Genomic DNA, 6,984 nt, shown 5'->3' on the forward strand with positions numbered 1-6,984 from the left:
CACACAAAATTTTTAAATAATTATAATGTCCACATATAAAGGGGAAAGAAAAGAAGAGCTGTTTATCATAAAACTATATAAAATGCAGAGGCCTAACTATAATAGAAAATGTAATGAAGTTGTCAATGCTGAGCAAAAGAAAGTTAGAATCTTCTCTCAGTTTAAATAGTAGTTTACATTCCTGGAAAAATCAGTGTAAACCCACAATACTCTTTGTGATTATGTGGAAAAGAGTTAGGTGCTAGTCTTGATCATTAGAACAGGCTTTCCACCCATATAAATGGGCTTTTGAAAGTTGTGTGGAACATTCATGGAAATTGTTTGGTGGGTCGTACTGTCTCATACATGGAAGGAGGTATAGCACCCCTGGTCCCAATCTCCTAATGCCAATAACGCCTGATCATTGTGATAATCAAAAATCCCCCCAAATTTCCACAACATACCTTATTAGTAGGGGTGTATTTCTCTCATTGACAACCACTGGCTTAACTAGTCTTGAATCCAAGAAGCCTGAAAAACTCAGGACCAGAAAAGGCCTTCCTCAGTGAAGATTTTACTACAACTTCCACTTTCCTTCAGCCTCTCCCAGGGATTCCAGCTCTTAGGGGAAGAGAACACAGCTGATGTGACAATTGGCCAGGACCAGCCCTGAAAGGACCTTGAGGAAGGCAAATGATACCTCTACCTTCTCCCCACTCCATCTCCTCCCATCCCTACAGAGGTTTTCCCACTTATTCTTCCCTCTCAGGCTTTCTCCCTATCAAAAATCACTTTCAGAAGTAGAGATATGTTAGCGATTTATACTTCCGTGTGAATATGTGTTAATTGTACATCTCTTAAATCCAAATGGTTTATGAGCATACAAAAAGGTGCTCAGCCTCACCAGAAATTAAGGTAGTGAGAAATTTATAATACAAATGAGATACTATTGATATTTCATACTCATCAGGTTGGCAGAAGTCTAAAACTCCAACAATACCAAATGTTGGAAAAGAGTGGGGAAATTGGTACAGCCACTTTGGGGAGCAATTTGATTTTATCTATTAAGATTGGAAATGCTCTTAATCCTACATCACAGGAAATCGACTCAAGTCTATACCTTAGAGGAAAACTGTTTGTTTGTACCTGAAGATATATATGTTTGTGGCAGCATTACTTTTAGAAGTGAAAAACTGAATCAGCTGGAAATGTTTAAATGCCATTAATGGAAGATCAGATTCATATATCACTGTGTATTCATACAAGGGAATATTATACAGCAATTACAATGATGACTCACAGCTTTGTGTCTGCACAATGATAAATCTCAAAAACAATGAAGAAAAGCTAATTGCAGGGTATGTAGAGTGTGACACCATTTAAATAGTTTAAAAACCTGCAAAACAATGCCATATACTGTTTATAGATACATGAATATGCAGGAAAAGCATAAAGCATGTATAAGAATGATTAATTATTCATGATCGTGGTTATTTCTGAAGAAGGAGAAAGTATGAGATTGGGAAGAGGACACACAGAAAGCTCTCAGTTGTATCTGCAATGATTTTGTTCTCCAAAAAAATATCTAAAGGAAATGTGGCCAACTGTTAAGATTTAATTTGCTATAGATAGTGCTGGATATACTAGGTACTCATTATATCTTTTACATATTTCGATGAGAAATAATACCATAATAAAAATAATTTTTAAAAGTGATGCATCTTTAAGGGGTATTTGTATACTTGATTTAGCAGATTCTTCATGACCTTCTAGGCACCAGGTGCTGAGACAGAGAACTCAACAATGAACAAGATAGCTCCCAGTCTCAGATGGTGGTTCTTAAACTTTATTGTGCATCAGGATCACCTGGAAGGCTTGTTAAAACACAGACTGCTGGGCCCAACCACCAGAGTTTCTGATTCAGTTAAGTCTAGGATCAGGCTTGAGAATTTGCATTTCTGACAAGTTCCCGGGTGATGCTGATGTTGCTGGTTCGGGGACCACATGTCTCCTGAAGTTGTTTTAACACTATTGTAGAAGGACTTGATTCCTGCTATAAGGATTCCAAGAACTGGTGGGAGAAGTATATTTTCTGGACAGCACGCTCTGCCAGGTCTCTAAAGCACACTCATGCTGCCCGCCCTGGGCCACAAAGAGCACATCATCTTCCTGGCGTCTCAAGAAATGTCACTGCCTCCTCTTACCCCTTCTAACTTGTGGTTGTGTATCTTTCAATTTCTTCCATTAAAACTTTAGGTCCTCTATACATCCTATTTGTTGTACACCCTATACAAAATGTCAACAGCAGTTATTCTCTGATATTGGAATTATGGTTAATTTTTAAATCTTTTTGCTTGTCTGCATCACCTAACATTTCCATAATGAACATTTTCATTATGAACAAGAGTTAATTATATAATAAGGATATTAAAGTAAAATAAATGTATATCAAATCGTGTTAGGCTCTGTGATGCAGGCACAGGTGCTAAGAAGTAGTACGGATATGGACTTGCCTTTAAGAGGTGTATGATCTCATTCATACCTACATTGGAAAAGCATTTAGCAATAAGACAAGCTATTCAGGAAAGTGTTCACCGAGAACTAAATGTACAGTTGGCAAGTACTTTGGAAGGAAAAGATGACTAGGCTGAGTGGCCCTAGAAGGAGCATTTGGGCCCAGCCTTGGATGATAAACCTGCCAGAGACTAAGCAGAGGGCGAGGCAGGATGCAAGGGTCTCTGCAAATCCCCAGTATACGTATAGGTGCTCAGTGAACACTGAAGAATCGAACACTTATTGAACTCATATAGAAACTTCACTCAGGCACAAGTACATTCAGCATAACAGTGGCTCATACCCAAGACACATAAATTGAAACCAAAATTAATTTCATTGTGGGTTTATGACAAGTCAAGAATGGGAGAAAATGTCATCTTCTTTTATGTGATTTCTTCACTGATGATTACGTCTCAAAAGTGCATCTGTGGGTTTGCAAAGAAAGACCCATCTGGACTGGACACCTCTTAGGTGTGTTCTCCTCCCCTTTTGCCCTTAATTAAGATGGGGGAGTTCTTACTGGTCTTGTAGATCCTCTGTGCAAAACCTTACTGGTCTTCTAGTTCCTCTGTTCAAAACCATACTTACCCTAAAGGAGCATCTCTTCACCTCTTTATGTTTGGATTGATTATATGTTTCTCTGTGTTAAAAAAGCCTGGAGGCATCTACTTCTGGACAAGATGAAACAACAGGGTCCAAATTTATCCTTTTGCCTTAAACAACTAGAAAAGCAGATTAAAATATATGAAAAAATGGGGGCGGAGGTATAAGCAGGGGCTGGACGGAAGAATTACAAAGGTGCATGAGGAAACTTTTGAGACTGATGAATATATTCATTATCTTGATTATGGTGATTCTTTCGTAGGGGTCTACATATTTCAAAACTTAGACTGTATACTTCAAATATGAGCAGTTTTTGTGTGTCAATTATATCTCGATAAAACTTTTTAAAAGTACTGGAGAGAGAGAGGGAAAAAAAAGCCTGGGAGCACAGGTACCATCAAAAAAAATACTCCCGTGCCATTAGTTGGATAGTTTCCCTTTCTTTTAGCAGATTTTAAAAATTACGGTTAAGCAGAGGTGAATATACAGAGAACAATAATCCTATGCTATTTAATTGAATCATTTCCCTTCTTTTTCTCAGATCTGTTATTCATGTTAAGCAACGGGGTTGCTAATGAACTTAAAGCTTCTGGACCCTCACTTAAAAGTTCTTTCCAAAGTTCTATACCTGATTTTCTGTTTGTAATTGTGTTTTCTTTTTTAAAAAAAGAGGCCCCAGACTTCCCTGGTGGCACAGTGGTTAAGAATCCACCTGCCAATGCAGGGGACACGGGTTTGATTCTGGTCAGGGAAGATCCCACATGCTGCGGAGCAACTAAGCCCATGTGGTGTGCCACAACTACTGAAGGCCGTGCACCTAGAACCTGTGCTCTGCAACAAGAGAAGCCACTGCAATGAGAAGCCCGCGCAACACAACGAAGAGTAGCCCCCGCTCGCTGCAACTAGAGAAAGCCTGCGAACAGCAACGAAGACACAGTGCAGCCAAAAATATAAATAAATTAAAAAGAAAAAAGAGGCCCCAGATTGTATAAGATTCAGGCTCCATGAAACCTGGATGCAACCCTACTTTTTTAAAAAAAGATTTTGTTAAAGGTCTTTATAGAGCAACATCAGACTCCAAATCCTGCTGCCAAGGAGACTGTGTTATGCAGTGGGTACTTGCTGGCATGGCAGGCGTCTATGGCTTCCCTCCCTTCTGCCCAGGGATGGGGAAGGTGACAGGGGGCAGTGTCTCATCTATGGGTTCCACCATGCTCAGTGGTCAGGCAGGGGCTTCTTAAGGGCCCATCTTTCCACTTGGGTCCCAAGGCAGTATGATCTTCACTTTGATGCCCAGCACACCCTGTCTGAGCAGCACATGACACCCGGTGGTGTCTGTAGAAGCTAACAAGGTCCTCACTGTGGGTCATCAGGCCATCCACAACTTCACGGATTTAACCCTCTGTCCTTGGAGTTGCCCAGGCATTACGACCTAGCAGCCCTTGTCCCCACTCTCCATGATGACCTTCAGCACACCACAGCAAGCCCTCCTAGAAGTGTGTACTGCAGATCCCGCCTGGGTGATGTGCACAGAGCTCTTGTATATTCCTTTTCCTCCTAAAGCTCTACACTGCCCTCAGGGAAGCCAAATCTCTTCTGAAGCACAGCAGTCAATTCCTGGATCCGCCAGCCCTTCTCACCAAGAACATTGTGCGTCCTGGAGGCCAAGATAATGATTTCCGTCCTGGTTGGTGTAAATCGGACTTCAACTCGAGAGTAGTCATCTTTGGCCAGCGCCCGAGTGAGACACTTGTTCAGTTCAACCTTGAGGACGCCATCAGCGACATCTTGGAAATTGACACTGCCATCTTGCCACCTGGCAGCACCTTAAGGAATGGCCCAGTGCTGCTGTTAAATGACCTAAGGAGTGTGATGTGAGCAAATGGTTCCCACTGCTATTGCAGACAGAACACAAACACCCAAAGAACTTTAGGACTATGGTGGCCTAGAGCACCATTCTCTCCTTGGATAAGCCTTTGTGTGGACTTGGTAACAGCAGCTGAGGGGCTGTGAATAATACTTCAGACTTCCTCACTTTCTTTTTCATCAATTGCTCTATCTGGAGGGACCCAAGTGTGAAGGAGAAAAATGACCCAATAAATACAGTTCAGCTTCAGCAGCTTCAGAATGCCCATTCCCTGTCTCCTCCATCGGCTCCAGAATTGAACAAGCAAGGTAGGAGAGGAGAGCTTTGCCTCAGGTGCTCTTTGAGACTCAACATTGGAGAATTTCAGTTCCAACACCTCCAGAGAAGGTGTCTTGAAATGATCATGGAAATAGGATCTTTTACTACATGTGGGCCACATTTCACACTGTTCCTGAGTAGAATATCCTTGCTCTGCCTCTCTGTCAACCAGATCCCACTGGTTCCTCAATACAAGCTCAGTGCCTCCCTCCTGGAATTGCCTTCCCAGATCTATCCAGTGCAGAGTGAAATCTTCCTTCCCTAAACCAAGCACTTAAGATATGACAATTCTTGAAGCTGTTAGGAGTTTAGACCCAAACTCCTATAACCATATGATCTTGGGTAAGTGATAATTTTTCTGAGCAGAGAGTCCCCAATAATAATTCATTTTCCACACTAATATGTGTTAATTTTATTTATTTATTATTATTATTTTTTAATGTGTTAATTTTATAATTAAAATATTTTATGATGGCAATAACAATTCGTACTGATGTCACGGAGCCGGCATGAAGCTTAACTAAGATAATATATGTAAATACCTTTTGTAAACTATAAAATGCTGTACAAACATAAGGTACCGGCAGAGGTGATATTCCAAATATTTAATGACCGGTAGGCACTGGCCTTGACCAATCAGAATAGTTTCAATCACAGCACTGGAGCTAAGTCCAGTAAACTCCTTGTGGTGTCAGACATTAACTCTCTAGTAGCTAAATTAAAGGAAGGTTTGGGGTTTCCTGGAGGAGAAGCTAAAGTAAAGGGGGTCTAGTGGAAAGAGACTCAGGGGACTAGGGGCTATAGTCTTTTTCAGATTCTCTTCCCTTATAGGTTACTACAAGATATTGAGTATAGTTCCCTGTGCTATAGAGTAAGTCCTTGTTGGTTATATATTTTATCCATAGTAATGTATATATGTTACTCCCAACCTCCTAATTTATCCCTCCCCCCACTTTCCATAAGTTTTTTTTCTATGTCTGTGAATCTCTTTCTGTTTTGTAAATAAGTTCATTTCTATCATTTTTATTTTTTAGATTCCACATATAAGTGGTATCGTATGATATATGTTGTTGTCTGGCTTACTTAGTACGATACTCTCTAGGTCATCCATGTTGCTACAAATGGCATTATTTCATTCTTTTTTATGGCTGAGTAATACTCCATTGTATATATGTACCACATCTTCTTTATCCATTCATCTATTGACAGACATCTAGGTTGCTTCCACATCTTGGCTATTGTAAATAGTGCTGCAATGAACATTGGGATACATGTATCTTAGAAAATATTTTTGCCTGGACAAAAATGAAGCAGGACACATAAAAATTTGTGGGGTGAATTAAAGCAGTTCTTAAAGCAAAATTTATAGCATTATAAAATAGCTTACCTTAGAGAAGAAGAAAGGTCTCAAATCAACAACTAAGCGTCCATCTTAAGAAACCAAGGAAAGCAAAACAAACCAAATGCAAGCAGAAAGAAGGAAATTTGAACAGAAAAAATGACCTTGAAAACTGAAAAACAATAAAGAAAATCAATAAAATCAAAAGCTGATTCTCTGAAAACGTCAATGAGATCGATAAACTTTAGCCATACTAAAAATTTAAAAAAATAGAAGAGACACAAATTACCAATGTCATTAAAGACCCCACAGATATTAAAAG

The 6,984-nt window shown here is 39.9% G+C and overlaps 1 pseudogene; it reads right to left on the reverse strand.

The window, feature by feature from the left end:
- Positions 1-4,276: 4,276 nt before the first annotated feature.
- LOC132431889 (small ribosomal subunit protein uS3-like) lies at positions 4,277-6,434 on the reverse strand (annotated as a pseudogene).
- Between the last annotated feature and the right edge of the window lie 550 nt (positions 6,435-6,984).

Source organism: Delphinus delphis, chromosome 10, assembly GCF_949987515.2.
Source record: "Delphinus delphis chromosome 10, mDelDel1.2, whole genome shotgun sequence".
Classification (NCBI taxonomy): Eukaryota; Metazoa; Chordata; class Mammalia; order Artiodactyla; family Delphinidae; genus Delphinus; species Delphinus delphis.